Source organism: Tachypleus tridentatus, chromosome 11 (genome assembly GCF_004210375.1).
Source record: "Tachypleus tridentatus isolate NWPU-2018 chromosome 11, ASM421037v1, whole genome shotgun sequence".
Classification (NCBI taxonomy): domain Eukaryota; kingdom Metazoa; phylum Arthropoda; class Merostomata; order Xiphosura; family Limulidae; genus Tachypleus; species Tachypleus tridentatus.
In genome coordinates this window covers 77,884,920-77,901,200 of record NC_134835.1, presented here as the reverse complement: position 1 = coordinate 77,901,200, position 16,281 = coordinate 77,884,920, and the positions used below count along the sequence as shown (strand labels likewise).

Here is a 16,281-nt window from a genome sequence, read left to right as displayed (position 1 = left end):
CATCTCTGGAACAATTGATCTTCGCACGTTTGATTTCCATAGTACAAATAGGAACTAAACAATAAAATATTTTCTGTTTCTTTATGTTATTAATTAAGAAAGAAGAAAAAATAGAATTGCAAAAATACTACAGAAATATTTAGGGATTGGAGACACTTGCTGGTTGATTCGTGATTTTATTGAGTATAATAAAATGTGTTCAGTGTGAAGTATTCCATTGTTTATTCATTCCTTTTATGTCTCAAAAACCGTTTAAAGCTACAAAATTCTCTTAGAAACGAACTAACTGTCATTCTTTAGAAACACCAAGAATGTAGGCTTATAGACATGTTTTTAGCAAATGATGAAAGAACTGGTTGAAATATTGTGAAGGATACAAAGTGTGCTTAACTGAAGACGTCACTATATTCAGAAAGGACGAAATTTAAAACAACCTTTCTTTTTTGTATGGTGTGACGAATATGCAGGGGGTTCATCAGACAAAGTCGGAAGAAATAATACAAGCATCGCCGATGGCTCTTCTTTGGATCGACGCGATTGTGGCAAAAGCATAAAATTCATCACGACTGCGAATATAATATGAAGCATATTTTTCAGTGTCTGATTTACCGCTCATCGTATCTTGTGTGAATGTGTATTTTCTCTGCTAACCGTCACTTTTTGTCCGATAGAACATGTATACAAGATTGTAAATATCGGTGACAAAATAATAAATTTCGATGTATTAAGAGGTAAAATCATATAAATTAACTTCACATCATGAGATTAAAAAACAAGCAAAACAATGCAGTTTTTGTCCAACAATTGTATTCAAAAACAGAGCTTTTAGAACCAGGGGGCTGTAGCATCCCCCATTGTAACTTATCTGACTTATATAGCACCTGTAAATTATATTATTATATTAATTTTCTGGGAGAATTTCCCCAGGTCCTCCTCGTTTCCGCTACCTTCAGCAACTTCTTGTACTTTCAATCACTCAACGTAAAAATCTGTATGTCCAGGCAAGCAACCCCATTTTACAACTCCTTCCTAGATCAGTATTCATAGCTATGAAGTCAGGAAGTGAGTAACGTCTCGCAGTTTAACTATAGTTGTTTGGGGCAAAAATATTGTTTTTAACAGCTTCATAATTTGTTCTGTATACTTCAGTTGCTGAGTGTCATGTAGGTAACGTTTACCTAAGCTTTTCACTTAAGCCTTATAAAACACTCTTATGGTAATAATTATATATTGACAAGAAAGTTTTAATACTCTAACGAAAATTCACCTCTCTTGAGGGAGAGTCAATGATCAGAGTGTGCTTATATCGATTCACTGCACCTGGAAGAAATGTTTAAAGTATTACTGTTTTGGTGACAGACATAAAAAGTGAAATCTAGTTCCTGTATACAACGGTAAGTTGTTAAGTTGTAACAAATCACAATCACCTGGGTGATGGTGACATTATTTATATTTGTATAATAGTTTCTAGTGATATTGCTCTAAGGAAGTTGTAAGATAAACGTATTATAATGTTAGCCAGAAGATACAGAATGGTTTACAGTGCTATAACTCAAAGTAGGTTGTAAAAGTCTTCAAACATTTCCTAGTGATATCGCTTTGATGACGTTGTAAAATAATTTTATTAAGATATTTGTCTAAACAGTTTGTAGTATAGTTTCTAATGATATTGCAGTGATGAAATGGTGAGATAATCGTATTATAAAATCAGTCTGGAGAAGCTGAAAATAGTTTTTACTTTGCACTAAGGACGTTGTAAAATGAAATAATTTTATTATTATTATGTTCGTCTGAAGACGTTTTTGAGTAGTTAGATTCTGGTGATTTTGTCTTGACAAGGATATAAAATAATCTAATTACGATATTTACCTGAAGGAGTTGTAAACAGGTTTCTAGTCATTTTATTCTGAGGAAATTGTAAACTAATATTACTATGTTATTAGCCAGAAAAAATTATAGAATATTTTCAATGGATATTTCTCTGAGAATGTTGTAAAATAATTTTAATATGACGTTTATCTAAATATAATGCAGAATAGTTTCTAGTAATATTACTCCAAGTGTTGTAAAATAATCTAATTATTAAACTAGTCTAAAGATAATGCAGAATAGTTTCTAGTAATATTACTGTTGTAAAATAATCTAATTATTAAACTAGTCTAAAGATAATGCAGAATAGTTTCTAGTAATATTACTCCAAGTGTTGTAAAATAATCTAATTATTAAACTAGTCTAAAGATAATGCAGAATAGTTTCTAGTAATATTACTCCAAGTGTTGTAAAATAATCTAATTATTAAACTAGTCTAAAGATAATGCAGAATAGTTTCTAGTAATATTACTCCAAGTGTTGTAAAATAATCTAATTATTAAACTAGTCTAAGAGATACTGCAGAATAGCGTCTCGTATTATTACTGTGAGGAATCTCCAAAAATCATCTTATAATCATGTTATTTTAAATATGTTGTAGTGTAGTTTATAGTGACACTGCTCTGAAGAAGGAATCCTTATCAAAATATTAGCCTGAAGAAATTGTACATTAGTTTCTTGTGATATTATTCTGGGTAAATTGTAAAATAATCATATTGTTTCTGGTGATATTGGTCTGAAGAAATTGTCAAACGATATTGTTATAAAATTAGACCTTAGAACGTGCATAATGTATGGTGATATTATCCTACAAAAGTTAAGCAACAGAAAAATGTAATATCACTCTGATGAAATTAAACAGTATATTCTTGTGCTTTCATCCGGGAAAAGTTTGGAAGTAGATAAGATATATCACCAAGCAGAGTGAAAGACCCTGGTCTAAAAATACCACCACTAAAATGGCAAACTTAGCAAACTTAATGTAATGGTAGCACCTTGAAAACATTAAACGATAAACAGCAAAGATAGCAAATTGAAGAAGTTCTAAAGACTGCTTAATTTATACAGTATAACCGAAATAAGAGAACGTGTTGTTGTGGAATCTTACAACAGTAGTAACATCATGAAGGAAAAAAAAAATTGTAATAGAGTTAACTCTGAAAAACGTTGGGAATATTACTCTTGTACGATTACTCTTAAGTATGTTCAAACGTATCTGAATACACAATACAAACGGACAAATAAACCTTTAAAAGCATGTAAGGTTGTAAAAAGGAAATATATAAACTAATACTACTAGATCATTGAAAAAATAATTTATTACACGAAACATTTAAATTTTCTATTACATTAACTTACCTTTATCGTATAATTGCCACTATCACGTACCTAAATAATCCATTTAGTATTAGTAATTACTGTTATTATATTCCATGAAAAGAAGATTCTGGTCCACAGCAATGAACACTGCCTGCATAGTAAACAAACTTAGATTTTAATGGTGAGCTTACTGCATTAGTTGAAGTAACGTCCTCGAATTCAAATGTTTGAATCACGTGAAAGTCTAGTCCGTTACAACTCCCTTGTTTAACCGTCAACTTTAGTTCGTTACGTTGACTTTCTGCACGAGGAGCTACTTACCTTGGAGAAATGTTTGTTTTGTTTTTTCATAATCAGTCAGTTCTATCTTACTAATAGATTTTTTTTTTTCATTTCAGATGGAAATTCATATTAGTACAACATAAGCGTATGGAAGTTTATTTTTCTTTTATATTTTTGTATGCTACGTTACACATTACTTTTACGAACTGGATTGTTTCGTCTGTTTGTTTGTTTGTTTTTGAATTTCGCACAAAGCTACTCGAGGGCTATCTGCGCTAGCAGTCCCTAATTTAGCAGTGTAAGACTAGAGGGAAGGCAACTAGTTATCACCACCCACCGCCAACTTTTGGGCTACTATTTTACCAACGAATAGTGGGATTGACCATCAAATTATAACGCCCCCACGGCTGAAAGGGAGAGCATGTTTGGCGCGATGGGGATGCGAACCCGCGACCCTCAGATTACGAGTCGCACGCCTTAACACGCTTGGCCATGCCGGGCCGATTGTTTCGTCAGTGAGAGGTTTAGAGAACATTATCTAAACATTATTAAACCAAATAAATCCAAAAACTAGTTTAGATCGAAAGTGCAAACATGAATAAAAATAGGGTGTTTAGAAAAAAGTGGGAAAATATATCATTACCAACAAGCATATCAAGCATATCCATAAACGTACAGCAGTAAGCATAATCTCTTTCGGACAGTAAGTCTGCAACTTAAACGCTAAAAATTGGGGTTCGATAGCCGTAGCAGGCAGAGGATAAATAACACATCATGTAGCTTTACGTTTAACAAGAACCAACCAACTTTTCCTACGTACAATGTAAGAAGGATCCTCTTTTTTAAATAACCATGGATAACTTGATTTACAATATTTGTTCGAATCGAATTTCTTATTAATCTCTCCTTAATGTTTTCTACCTCTCAATGAAAACAGCAACTGATATGCTCGATGAACCACTATTTTTATGAATGTTTATTAAAATACAACTGCATAAAGTTTCAAAGTTCAAATATAACCATAAACACATTTTGGTGAAAATTTCCACATTCAGCTTTTCCCTCATTGTTATGAAGAATAAATATAAAAACAAAAGTTCGTGATTATGTCATTCAAGTCACAAAATTTGATAATAGATATTTAATGTTGAGGTAGTTTAAAAACTTTCAACATGCTCGACTTTTCTAAAGATGATAAAAATATCATCTACATACCTTCTGTAATGTACTGACGTGAATGCACATGACAGTCCTGAATCTATTTTAGTCATGATGCGGCTAACCCTTACTACATATTAGTCTCAATCAAATATGTCATAAATTTCATAATTAAGCATGAGATTCCTTAGTGGCATGATTCATAAACCCTTGAAACGCTTATTTGTGAAAACTCATTTGATGATTATCATTGTGGTACATTAGTTCTGGGCACAAATGTGTAGCCTCGTGTAGTAGTATGTTATGAAAAAACCGTTAATATTGTACTTGGGTTCTCTCGTGTTGGGATACACAACACTGTTTCCACATAACGTTACAGTAAGCTACTTGTACATTTAAAAACGTTGTTTCTTCTTCCGTATTAGAAGCATCTATATTCTACTGTTTCTTGACTATGACAGTTTGGCACTGGGTGATTTACTGCAGTACCGTTCCATAGGTGAAGTTGGTTGACCCTTTCTGCAACAGGTCTCTCTTTAAGATATCTGAACTCAGTTCTTAGTTCTTTTTGTGGATGAAAGCAGTGATTACAAGATATAGATGCAACTTGTACTCAAGTTTAGCTTATCATAATTAATCCAAAATTAAATCAATGTTAATGAACCTGAATGTTGGCTTTACCCCCACACAAGTATTTATTTTGACCGTTCAGCACTAATACTGAAGAGTATCTGATTGATAAATATTGTTAGTTATTGTGATACAATTATAACCAGATTGCAGTAGTGTTTTGACCAAATGGAGAACTCACTAACGCACAAGGCTAACAACAAGGCTTAAAAGTGAGGAGTCCATAAGAACTTGTTCGTCTACGTCGATCACCTGTGGAAGCTATGTGTGAAGGGATACCCTTGCAAGTTGTTTATGGATGATGTAGAGGTAATCATAAGTATATTCACAGAGAGGCTATTGAGTTAACCCAAGCAACACCACACAGGGAGGTATCAGAGGTGTCTTATCCTAAACAGATGCTGTTTATTTTAGTGTTTTTTTTTTTCTTTTTGCAAACACTGGCCACCTCGAAATATATTCTAATCATCCTGTAGTGATTAAAGAGTTGTATAAAAAGATGTACTTTATTAACTTTAATATTCGTGTATTTGTGAAAACAAACTTGGTACGTATATTAAATCAATAACAAAATATAATATCTACTATTAAGGGAAATAGTTTAATATAAACACAGTAAAATAAAATAGGTTCATTGTAGTATGTCAGCTAACTTCCACATCAATAGCCGTATTATGAACAAATAGAAATTACTTAATAGACTGATGTACAAACTAATGTGCTTTAAACAGATAAATGTCCATTCGTTTTCTTCGACAGCAAAAAATTAACCAAAAACATTATCTTTATTCAGCCACATATTCCAGTTAATTTAATAATGTTCTTGTAGCACCATATATCTCACTCTCCTTTTTTAAATATTTAAAGAACAATTTTTTTATGAACTTGTAATTTGGAACATAGTAAATCTGATCAAAGCTGTTTGCTAGTTCAAGTCAAATGTTAATTTCTCTAGAAGGCTTCATTCATGTAAATTATCTGTTGTTTTATCACCTTGTGTACATAGGATGGAGCAGAGCTACTTCCAGATACCTGTAATCCAACCTTGTGACTGGTCAGCTTCAGACAAAATGTGGAATATGAGAATAACTTTGGAATATTCAGCAAGATTGTTTTTCTTATTTGAAAGAGTTAAACATGCTAGGACGTCCGGTCTTTGTACTACCTATATAACTTTTGACCTGCTGCTCAAATGTGTTTGTCTTGAAGGAGTATCAGCTCATAAGACAAGAAGAGGGACTTGTGCTTGGAATCCTAAAAGAAGGAAAGAGAAAAGAAAAAGAAATTTTTTTCAAAGATTAAAATAAAACATTAACAGTATGTAAAAGTGAAAAACACTTGTCATAACACGAATTTTGAGGTTTAATGAATATTTAGGTTAACTAGGAGCCATGAAATGGCCCTTAGAAACGTTTCTGTTTCATGGTGATCTTTTAAACTTGCTTCCTTTAGAAGAAGGCCTTGTGTGTGTGTGTGTGTGTGTGTGTGTGAACCTTTTCCTTTTAAGTTATCAACCACTTGGTGTTTTAGTTTACAGAAGTAAAGTTTGTTTTATCTTCTTTTGTTTACATATGCTTTTATTGTTTTTTACTAGGAGTATGTATCTCACCACAGTAGTCGATACGAAACGTACCCAGATACAGAAGTTTTAACAACAGTTTGTTGCAAAGTCTGTCGGTCTTGTCTGTATTTTATTATCTATATTATTAACATTGTCTTATTTAAATAGTTCACACATTACAGTTTTTAAATTCTCAGGTTTGATCAACTAAATGGCAGCTGGCAAGAAAAGTAAAATAAAAAAGTTAATACCTGTCTCTCAATTTTGTTATAGTTAGTTTGTTATGTTACTTTGTATGTAATGTTTTTGATAAAAGAAAGGATTACAATATGGAGTTCACAATACTCATCATCCTGTATCCAGGACTTTAATTCCCCTCGGTGGACTCAGCAAATAGCCCGATGTGGCTTTGCTATAAGAAAACACACACTCTTTCTTTACCGAATCATTAATTTTTAGCATAAAATACTTTATCAGAAATTCTAAGTTTTTCTGTACAAAAGACTTATAATGTTTAGTGAAAGTTTGGCAAATTTTGTGAAGATACATAAACCGTATTGGACGATGTATTGATATAACAATATCAAGGCTTCTCGATACTCATATGGTATTACTGTATCGCGATACCTTTTGTTTTTACCTTTTACCTAAATGCAGCTTATTCGTTTATTTTAATTTTTAACCTCATCACAACGCAATACCCTTTAAAATTTGTACAATCTCTTTTTGTTTCGTTTATCCACCTACAACAAATTATTTCTTGTCTCCGATACTACGTGCACGAACGTCTTATTGTTGTGTAAACTCTATACCGTGTTCTTGATTTATTCTGGGATTATTACATCTGTTCGTTAAGTATTTATAGGTTTGTAGAAGAAAGTCGTCCTCGAAAAAATGTATGTCAAAATAAGCATTCTTCCAAACACTTATCGTTTCTGTTTCTTCGTTTTCTATTCATCTGAACATTTAACTAAAGACGTTGGAGATTTGTAACTGATTAAAGTGTTCTATTCAATATAAAACAATACTACGTTTCAACAATCTCCGGTGTTATGTTAATACATAGGGAGGCGCGTCGCAAAGAAAAGAAAAGAAATCAACCGAAAATGAATCTCTGATACAAGTAGGCATAACAATTCACTCACCTCTAGACTTCAATTTCCCCTTCTTTCGTTCTGCTTAGAATCACTACACGATTTCATTCAACATGTATTGAAAGTAAATTCATGAAACTTTCAAGGAAGTAACTGGTAACAAAAGCTACATTGGCATTTTTCAGAAAAAAAACAACAAAAACCATCATTTATCAGATGGCTGTCAGAAAATTTAAACATTTGTAATTGTTATAATATTGAATTCAAAACGGTTAAAATCTTAGTCTCTAAATATTTCTGATTTAAAAGGAAAAATGTTATTAATGTACGATTTAGATCAATTATTATGACGCATATATTTCTTAAATACTGACATTTTAAATACATATTTCCGGTAAACACAACTTATCGTGGTGAATAATAATTTATTTTAAATAATTTTATTGTGATTTATAAATACCTTTTGGAAACTGGCTATTATGATGTATAAGTATATCTGCTTTAATAAATAACAACAACTTATAAATAACATTATTTAAATACGAATCTCGAACAGTGCTAATATGTCATGCAAATATTTATGGTGAATTATTGTTTTATAAATAAAAACTAAAACTAATTGATTATTTTGACTTTTACGCCACTGTCTATCTTCTGAACTAATCCCCAGATTCCAGCTATTATTGTATTCTATTCTATTATTCTATAAATACTCAGTTCAAAACAAGTTTGTTGCAAACAATTTTAATAATATTATTCAGTACTGAAGTGCGAAACTTAGATTTTTATTATTTTGAAATTATTTCCCCGTAGAATAGCATGAATGATCGCTATGAATATATGTTTTGGCGTAGAATTGTGGAGTCATCGCGGTTATATTGTTATAATACATGTATGTGGTTGTTTCGATTTGGTTATTCCTACAGTTTTTTTCTTTATTTATACTTTAGGTAATTTTCATAACAATTGGTAAGTGTGGCTAACAGCTGAACTTTTTTAAAGTTAGACTATAACAGTAATGAACTTTTTTATTTAGTTAGCAACTTTGTTTGCAATTGTTACGTATTATAATTTATTCGGACGAGTCTCCGATCTACTATGTTACGATTTCAAATAGCAGGAAATTTGAATCTGAAATTAGTTTTTAATTAAATATTGATATGTATGACATTTATGATATTTGCCAACAAAATTAATACACACAGTTTTCTTTCTTAACATAAATATATTTTAATATGTAAACAATAATACAATTTATAATAACAGTTATTACAAATATTGGTTTATATACAAGAGTTTTACAAACTTACAAACTTTATTGTCGGGAACTGAATCTTTTATCGACATTCAGGTAGAGTGAATTAATTCTATGTTGATACACAGGTACTCTTCTCCTGACGACTTTAAGCACACATCAGTTTTTCATCAACGACAGTATCTATTGTCCTTGTAAAAATAACCTTCGAAGTAATTCATTGAAGTTGAACGATTTGTAATGTTCGAAATCTATAAATGTTCTGTTCAAATTCTGTAGTTTTCCGATTAATAAGCATCAATCATAATTATAGCTTCTGTCTCTTGGCGCGTAGTTTAAAGCGAGATTCTCGAATGTTCAACAATGTTCGAAACACGATAGCGTTTCCGTAAAACAAATATTGTTGATTCTTACTCTCGGCAATCTTCTACAAATTCAAAGAACAGGCGGGTTTTGCACAATACACATCCAACAATATACGTCACAAGCATCAAACTGAAACAAACAAAGGAATTAAAATCAACGTATAATGAAAAATCCGTTACAATTGTTGGCCTGGTTTTAAGTTTTGTAAATACTAAGCTTCTTCTTGTTTAACGGAGTACTGCAGATACATGAAAGTTCCGTATGCGCGACAGAGCATTAGAAAGTAAGTAATTGTTTATCGTTTATTTGGAAGTTAGGCCTATTGTTTGATGTACGTCAGGTTAGTACTTGAAATATGTAGAACTTGTGGTTGAAAAATAAAAAGCTTTAGTAATTATTAAATAGAGTGAATTCTGCTTTCTTTTTTTTCATAGAGTAATTTCAAAGAACCCACCTAACAACTGAAGCCACTGCAACAGCACTTTCCATGTAGAATTGTAGGATCGTTATAAAGATATTGTGCAACTGGTCTGTGTTTTAAACGTTTTACATGTACAAAAACAATCAAGTTAGAATAAAGGGGTTAATCACATAGAAATTTGATATCCCATGAGAAAGTCAAGTTATAAAAATATGCAAAAACTTGTAAAGAATATAACACTCGAACCCTCTTTTTACTTAAACTAAAGTAAAGGGTAAAATGAATATAAAACATTCTTGTTTAACTTACCCAGTGTTACATTACAACTTCACAAAATTTGTCATTTTATGTAAGTTGACTCTTTTTTAAATTATATATATAACTGGCCCCTTTATTCCAACGTGACATTTCTATACACGTTGTGTATAGACAAGATATTACATTATGTAACAAAACTATTACTATTTCTTGTTCCTCGGCAGAAAGTTTTAGTTCCCAATTGCTTATGCCTAACGTAAATGGAAAAGACTTCTTTTTCTCTTCAAACTTTGCTTTTGTGATCTGGGTAATGAAATTTTCAAATTTACCCATTTTCCAGAACATTCCATGAGTAGCTGATAGAGAATTTTCTCAAACTTACAAGAATTTTCTAGAATGTTGTAAAGCTTACGAGAATTTTCAAGAACATTTTAGAATTTTCTAGAACTTTCCATAGTAATAAGTATACAGGGGCTCATCACTCACCACTTCAGTTTAGTTCTAGCTGTCAAAGTGAACACATAGACCTATCTGATTTTATCAGAAGTGGCATCAAAAAGCTGAAAACATTTTCCAGACGCATTCTGCTATGTATGTGGCCAATTTATCATGATAAGAGCGAAAAAGTACTTTGTGACAGCATTTGCTAAAATGTGTGAAGCCTACAAGGCACATTTCGCCATGCCTGTCGGGGATCAAAACAAACCCTGGCACCTCATTTTATCTGCAAGCATTGCAAAGAAACTCTGGAAGGTAAGACGGACAATTTTTGCTTGCTTGAATAATAAGATTTTATATTATACAAATTTCAGACCTTTAAAAATTTAAATATCTTTCGATGCACCACAAAGAGGAATACAACAGCGTCATATTCTTGCTAGAAGCCTTGAAGTATGATGAGTATGGCTGGGAGGTTATCGGAGACTTAAAAAATGGTGGCGTTTCTGATGGGTCTCCAAGGAGGCTTTACCAAGTTTCTCTGTTATCTTTGCCTTTGGAACAACAGGGACATCGCTGTGCACTACAACAGAAAGCACTGATCACAACAAACCGAATTCTCTGTGGGAAGGCACAATGTCAATTGTGAGCCACTAGTGGACATCCAGAAGGTGTTGTTCCCACCATTGCACACAAAATTGGGTTTTATGAAACAATTTGTCAAAGCTCTTGATAAGGAGTATGCAGCCTTCAAGTACCTTCGAGACTTCCCTAAGCTGTCTGAGATAAAGGTCAAAGCTGCTGCCTTCGTTGGACCAAAAATAAAGAAGATCCTGGAGTGCACAGAATTCCCCAAGAAGCTCAGTAGGAAGGAAGAAAAAGCTTGGGGCAGCTTTGCCGCAGTGGTTCGGGGCTCCTTGGGTAATCACAAGGCCGAAAATTATGTGGAACTGGTTGAGGCTCTAGTGAAGAACTACGGAAAAATGGGCTTCAAGAAGTTCCTAAAGGTCCATATCCTTAAAGCTCGTCTTGATAAATTCAATGAGAACATGGGGGCATACTCAGAGGAGTAAGGCGAGCGCTTTTACCAAGATATATTGGACTTTGAACGCCGCTATCAAGGAGCATATAAGGAAAACATGATGGAAGACTATATTTGGGGACCGATTCATGAAAGTGATTTACATTACAGTCGCAGGTCTCAAAAAACTACTCACTTCTAAACATTTTTGTAAATGTTGGTTCACATGTTGTTTTATTCAGACCTAATGAAAATTACATAGAAAATCGGTTAATTTCTAAATTTCATTATCCAGGTCACAAAAGCAAAGTTTGAAGGGAATAATGGCCATTTTCTGTACTTTTACAACATGAGCAATTAAGATATAACACATACTATCAAGAAAAAAATTTGTGTTACATAATGTTATTACTTGTTGTTTTAACAAACGATATCACTTACTTCTGTCACTTTACACGTGTTAAGATGACACATGCAACAATAATTTATGTATCTAAATACTGTGCACCTAGAGACTAGTAGTTGTTGTCAGTTTACAAGTCTTCTGAGGTAATCTGCAGTAATTATTTTATATGTTTAAAAATGTTAAATGTTCTTTATACAAAATATTTTATTTTTCTTATTACAGATGTTCTTTATTTAGTAATAAACTGCATACGTTCATTTCAACATTCTAATTTTGTAATGTTTTCTTTAATTAATTAGTATTTTTTTTACCATTTGGTAAAAATATGCAAAGTCCAGTCCACTTAATTATAATGAGAGTAATTCATTTCTTTGACCCCAATATGTTTGTTGACAGGCCTAACTCACAGACAAAACCAAACAGTCATTTACTTGTTAATCATTAATTCTATAACTAACTGATCAACCACGACCTTTGACGTGTTTATGTAACATAGGTTTAATCCAAATCTTTTAAAAATTCAAGACATCACTTCAAATCAAGATTCACATTCTAGGCGTTACACGTTGTCATTACGTTATTCAAAAACTCTCTTTAGCAAACAAAACAAAAATCTAAATTAAACTGTTAAAAGTAAAACATAATTCACACTATAGTCTAACTTTGATACCAGTAAAAGAGCAACACGTTTGTTTGTTTTGGATTTCGCGCAAAGCTACTCGAGGGCTATCTGTATTAGCCGTTCCTAATTTAACAGTGTAAGATTAGAGGGAAAACAGCTAGTCATCACCACCGACCGCCAACTCTTGGACTACTCTTTTATCAACGAATAGTGGAATTGACAGACACATTATAACGCCCCCACGGTTGAAAGGACGAGCATATTTTATGTGACGGGGATTTGAGCAATAACAGAAAAGACAGATACAGCAATATTTCTACAATTCTTTGATCACTTATTTCTCTTAATATTCAACATAGATTAATACATTTCAATATTATTATAAAATTTACAAACAATAACACTCTACCCTAAGTGGGGTTCGAACCATAATTTTTAAGTGACGCTAGTAACATAGATTCTGCGTTTTAGACCTAAATTTTATTTCCTAATTTAGATTTTCAACATACCCCTAGGCCTTCAATATATCAGGTTTAATCTCATGACAACGAAGAGATATTCACCATTAAAGGCCCGGCATGGCCTAGCGGGTAAGGCGTGCGACTCGTAATCCGAGGGTCGCGGGTTCGCGCCCGCGTCGCGCTAAACATGCTCGCCCTCCCAGCCGTGAGGGTGTATAATGTGACGGTCAATCCCACTATTCGTTGGTAAAAGAGTAGCCCAAGAGTTGGCGGTGGGTGGTGATGACTAGCTGCCTTCCCTCTAGTCTTACACTGCTAAATTAGGGACGGCTAGCACAGATAGCCCTTGAGTAGCTTTGTGCGAAATTCCAAAACAAACAAACAATTCACCATTAAAATCATTAAAAGAGATATTTACAAAGAGCATTAATATATGTGCTACGTCTGCCAAGCCTTAATTCAAATTCACATTTACTAATAGTATTTTCTTTCATGCTGGTCTTCATATGTTTACTGTATTTTTATTTATTTTTTGCCTCTTAAACAAGGAAAAGAAGAAGAGATTTATTACCTTTGAACTGCTTATTTCTTTTGATATAGAACACACATGAAGGTGTTGTTTTAAACGTGATGCAAAAGCGTTTATAATCAGTTGTTAAACAAACGAACAGTGGTATTCCAGGAATTTGGAACAACTGTGCAATACCTCAGATTTTGCCGAAGGTTCAGTCTTTGTATATGGACACAAAGTTAAGGCAATGTTGTTATTGGTTGAAGTCACACGATATAATCAGAATAATTTCTTATTATCGCTTCAGTGTAGTTTGCTGTTAGTTATATGCTAATACAGTTTTAAATTAACAACAAGACATAAGTTTGATAAAAGGGTCGTGGGTTCGAATCCCTGTCACACCAAACATGCTCTCACTTTCAGCTGTGGGAACATTATAATGTGACGGTCAATCCCACTCGTTGGCGGTGGGTAGTGATGACCATTTGCTTTCCCTCTAGTTTTACACTGCAAAATTAGGGACGGTTAGCGCAGATATCCCTCGTGTAGCTTCGGGTGAAATTCAAAATAAACTAAACCAAAAGACATCGCAGCCATAAGAAACAGCTGGAAACTGTCTGCCGGAAGTTACAGGCACACTTCCGACCAACAAAAATGTAATAGCTATTTACAATTTCACGTGATTGGTCCAAGAGATTGAAATGGATGCTAAGTTCGAAAAATGTGTATAATAACGACTGTCCATGGAATGACGTCTTCCTCCATCACAACATCTTTGTAATACCCTCGGTCTCGTGTTTCGAACATGCCCATGCAGCGCGAGTAAGCACGTGTTTTCTGGTATCTGATATTACACAGCCAGTCACTGACTAAGAATTTTGAAATACTTCACGAAGGAACATTATTTTTAGCATTAGTTTTTCTTTGTTTTCAGTATAACTTTTAAAAAATCTTTTTGTGCCTATAAAACACAAATAATTAGACATCCAGATGTTTACTTACCTCTTAATAATTAATAATATTTTAATAGAAGTTCTATAATTTTATAAACAATAGGAATATTGAAGAAATGCGGAATTATTAGCACATCACTATCTTATATTTCAAAACGCTTAAAAGAATTTCATTTACTACGTAACTTTTGTAGAAATAGGAAACGTACGGCACATTAAATTTCGTGCTCGCGGTTAGGAGTATTTTCTTAAACACGATATAAAAGAATAAAAAAGACAATATCATTGCATAAGTTAAGAACTGGCATCTGGAAGAAAACTTCTTCCATAACGGATTCAGTTCTAGTCCCTCATCTGAACCTATAGTCTATTTTTTTATTTGAACTTAAGCACAAAGCAACACAATGGGCCATTTGTGCTCTGTCCACCACAGGGCGGATGATCTAATTTTATCTTTTTAATGCCCCCTCTGGTACAGCGGTTAGTCTACGGATTTACAGCGCTAAAATTATGGGTTCGATTACCCTCGGTGGACTCAGCAGATAGCCCGATGTGGCTTTGCTGTAAGTAAACACACACGCACATCTGTTTAATATTTCTGAAGACTCGCGCATATTTCGTTTCAAAAGTAGCTAGAAATAGAGAAAGACACGGAAAAAAAGTCACCGTTTAGGCTAGGAAAACGTCACTAGTACTTTAATACCCAAACACGATGAAACGTAATACAACAAAAAACATTTCTAAACTAGTTATTTATTGCAATAACAGCGTTGTATTCATAGCGTCGTGTGTGTGTTTTGTTGTTGTTTTCATCAAAGAGCACTGTTAACTTGATACTTGTATTTATATATATTACACAGTCAAGTGCATTTTCCAGCTATTTATGAGGTCAGTCAGCAAATGAATGAATAGAATAATTTTAACTTCTATAAACTTAAAAAAAACTATAAACTAAAGTTTCAAATTGTGACTTTTTTTTATAAATTAATTTAAATACACAGGTTACTTGCCTTGATCAGATATTAATATCCATTACAAACCTGTGCAATAATTCCAGATCTAATTCAATTAATACAACGATATTCATGTATCATGTGATAAGGAACAGTTGATTCTTTACTTTCCTTCTGTTTACAATGATTCTAATTCCACCCCTGTTCTTTTAAATATACTGTATATCTTATTAGAAACTTTGGGATGATAAGTTAAACTCGCACATTTTACGTTTTCTTTGTTAACTTTATTTTTGATTTTTAGGTGTTTAGTTTTAAGATAAAATGTGTTTATTGAATTTCTTTTACAATCCTAAAATTACATGTAAAAACATGAACACACTGTATGCTTTACCGTAAACTTCAAGTTTATGATTATTATTTATATTAGTAATACATCTAACAGCACGAGGTAACTGTCTGATTTGGTTTGAATTTCGTGCAAAGCTACACGAGGGCTATCTGCGCTAGCCGTCCCTACTTTAATAGTTTAAGACTAGATGTAAGGCAGCTAATCATCACCATCTGCCACAAATTCTTGGGCTACTCTTTTACCAACGAATAGTGGGGTTGACAGTTACATTATAACGATCCCACTGCTGAAGGGGCGATCATGTTCGGTGTGACGGGGATTCAATTACGAGTGCCTTAACCACCTGGCTA

At 33.0% G+C, this 16,281-nt stretch overlaps 2 long non-coding RNA genes across 2 annotated transcripts; one reads left to right on the top strand and one right to left on the bottom strand.

Moving 5' to 3' along the window:
- The first annotated feature begins 740 nt into the window (after positions 1-740).
- LOC143232538 (uncharacterized) lies at positions 741-9,937 on the top strand. The gene is made up of 2 exons (XR_013017577.1): positions 741-1,394; positions 6,266-9,937. It is a non-coding gene; the product is annotated as an uncharacterized LOC143232538 (long non-coding RNA).
- Positions 6,377-14,478, bottom strand: LOC143232537 (uncharacterized). Its single transcript, XR_013017576.1, has 4 exons — positions 14,345-14,478; positions 9,225-9,664; positions 7,966-8,080; positions 6,377-6,513 (listed from the first exon to the last, which is right to left on the bottom strand). It is a non-coding gene; the product is annotated as an uncharacterized LOC143232537 (long non-coding RNA).
- Positions 14,479-16,281: the final 1,803 nt, after the last annotated feature.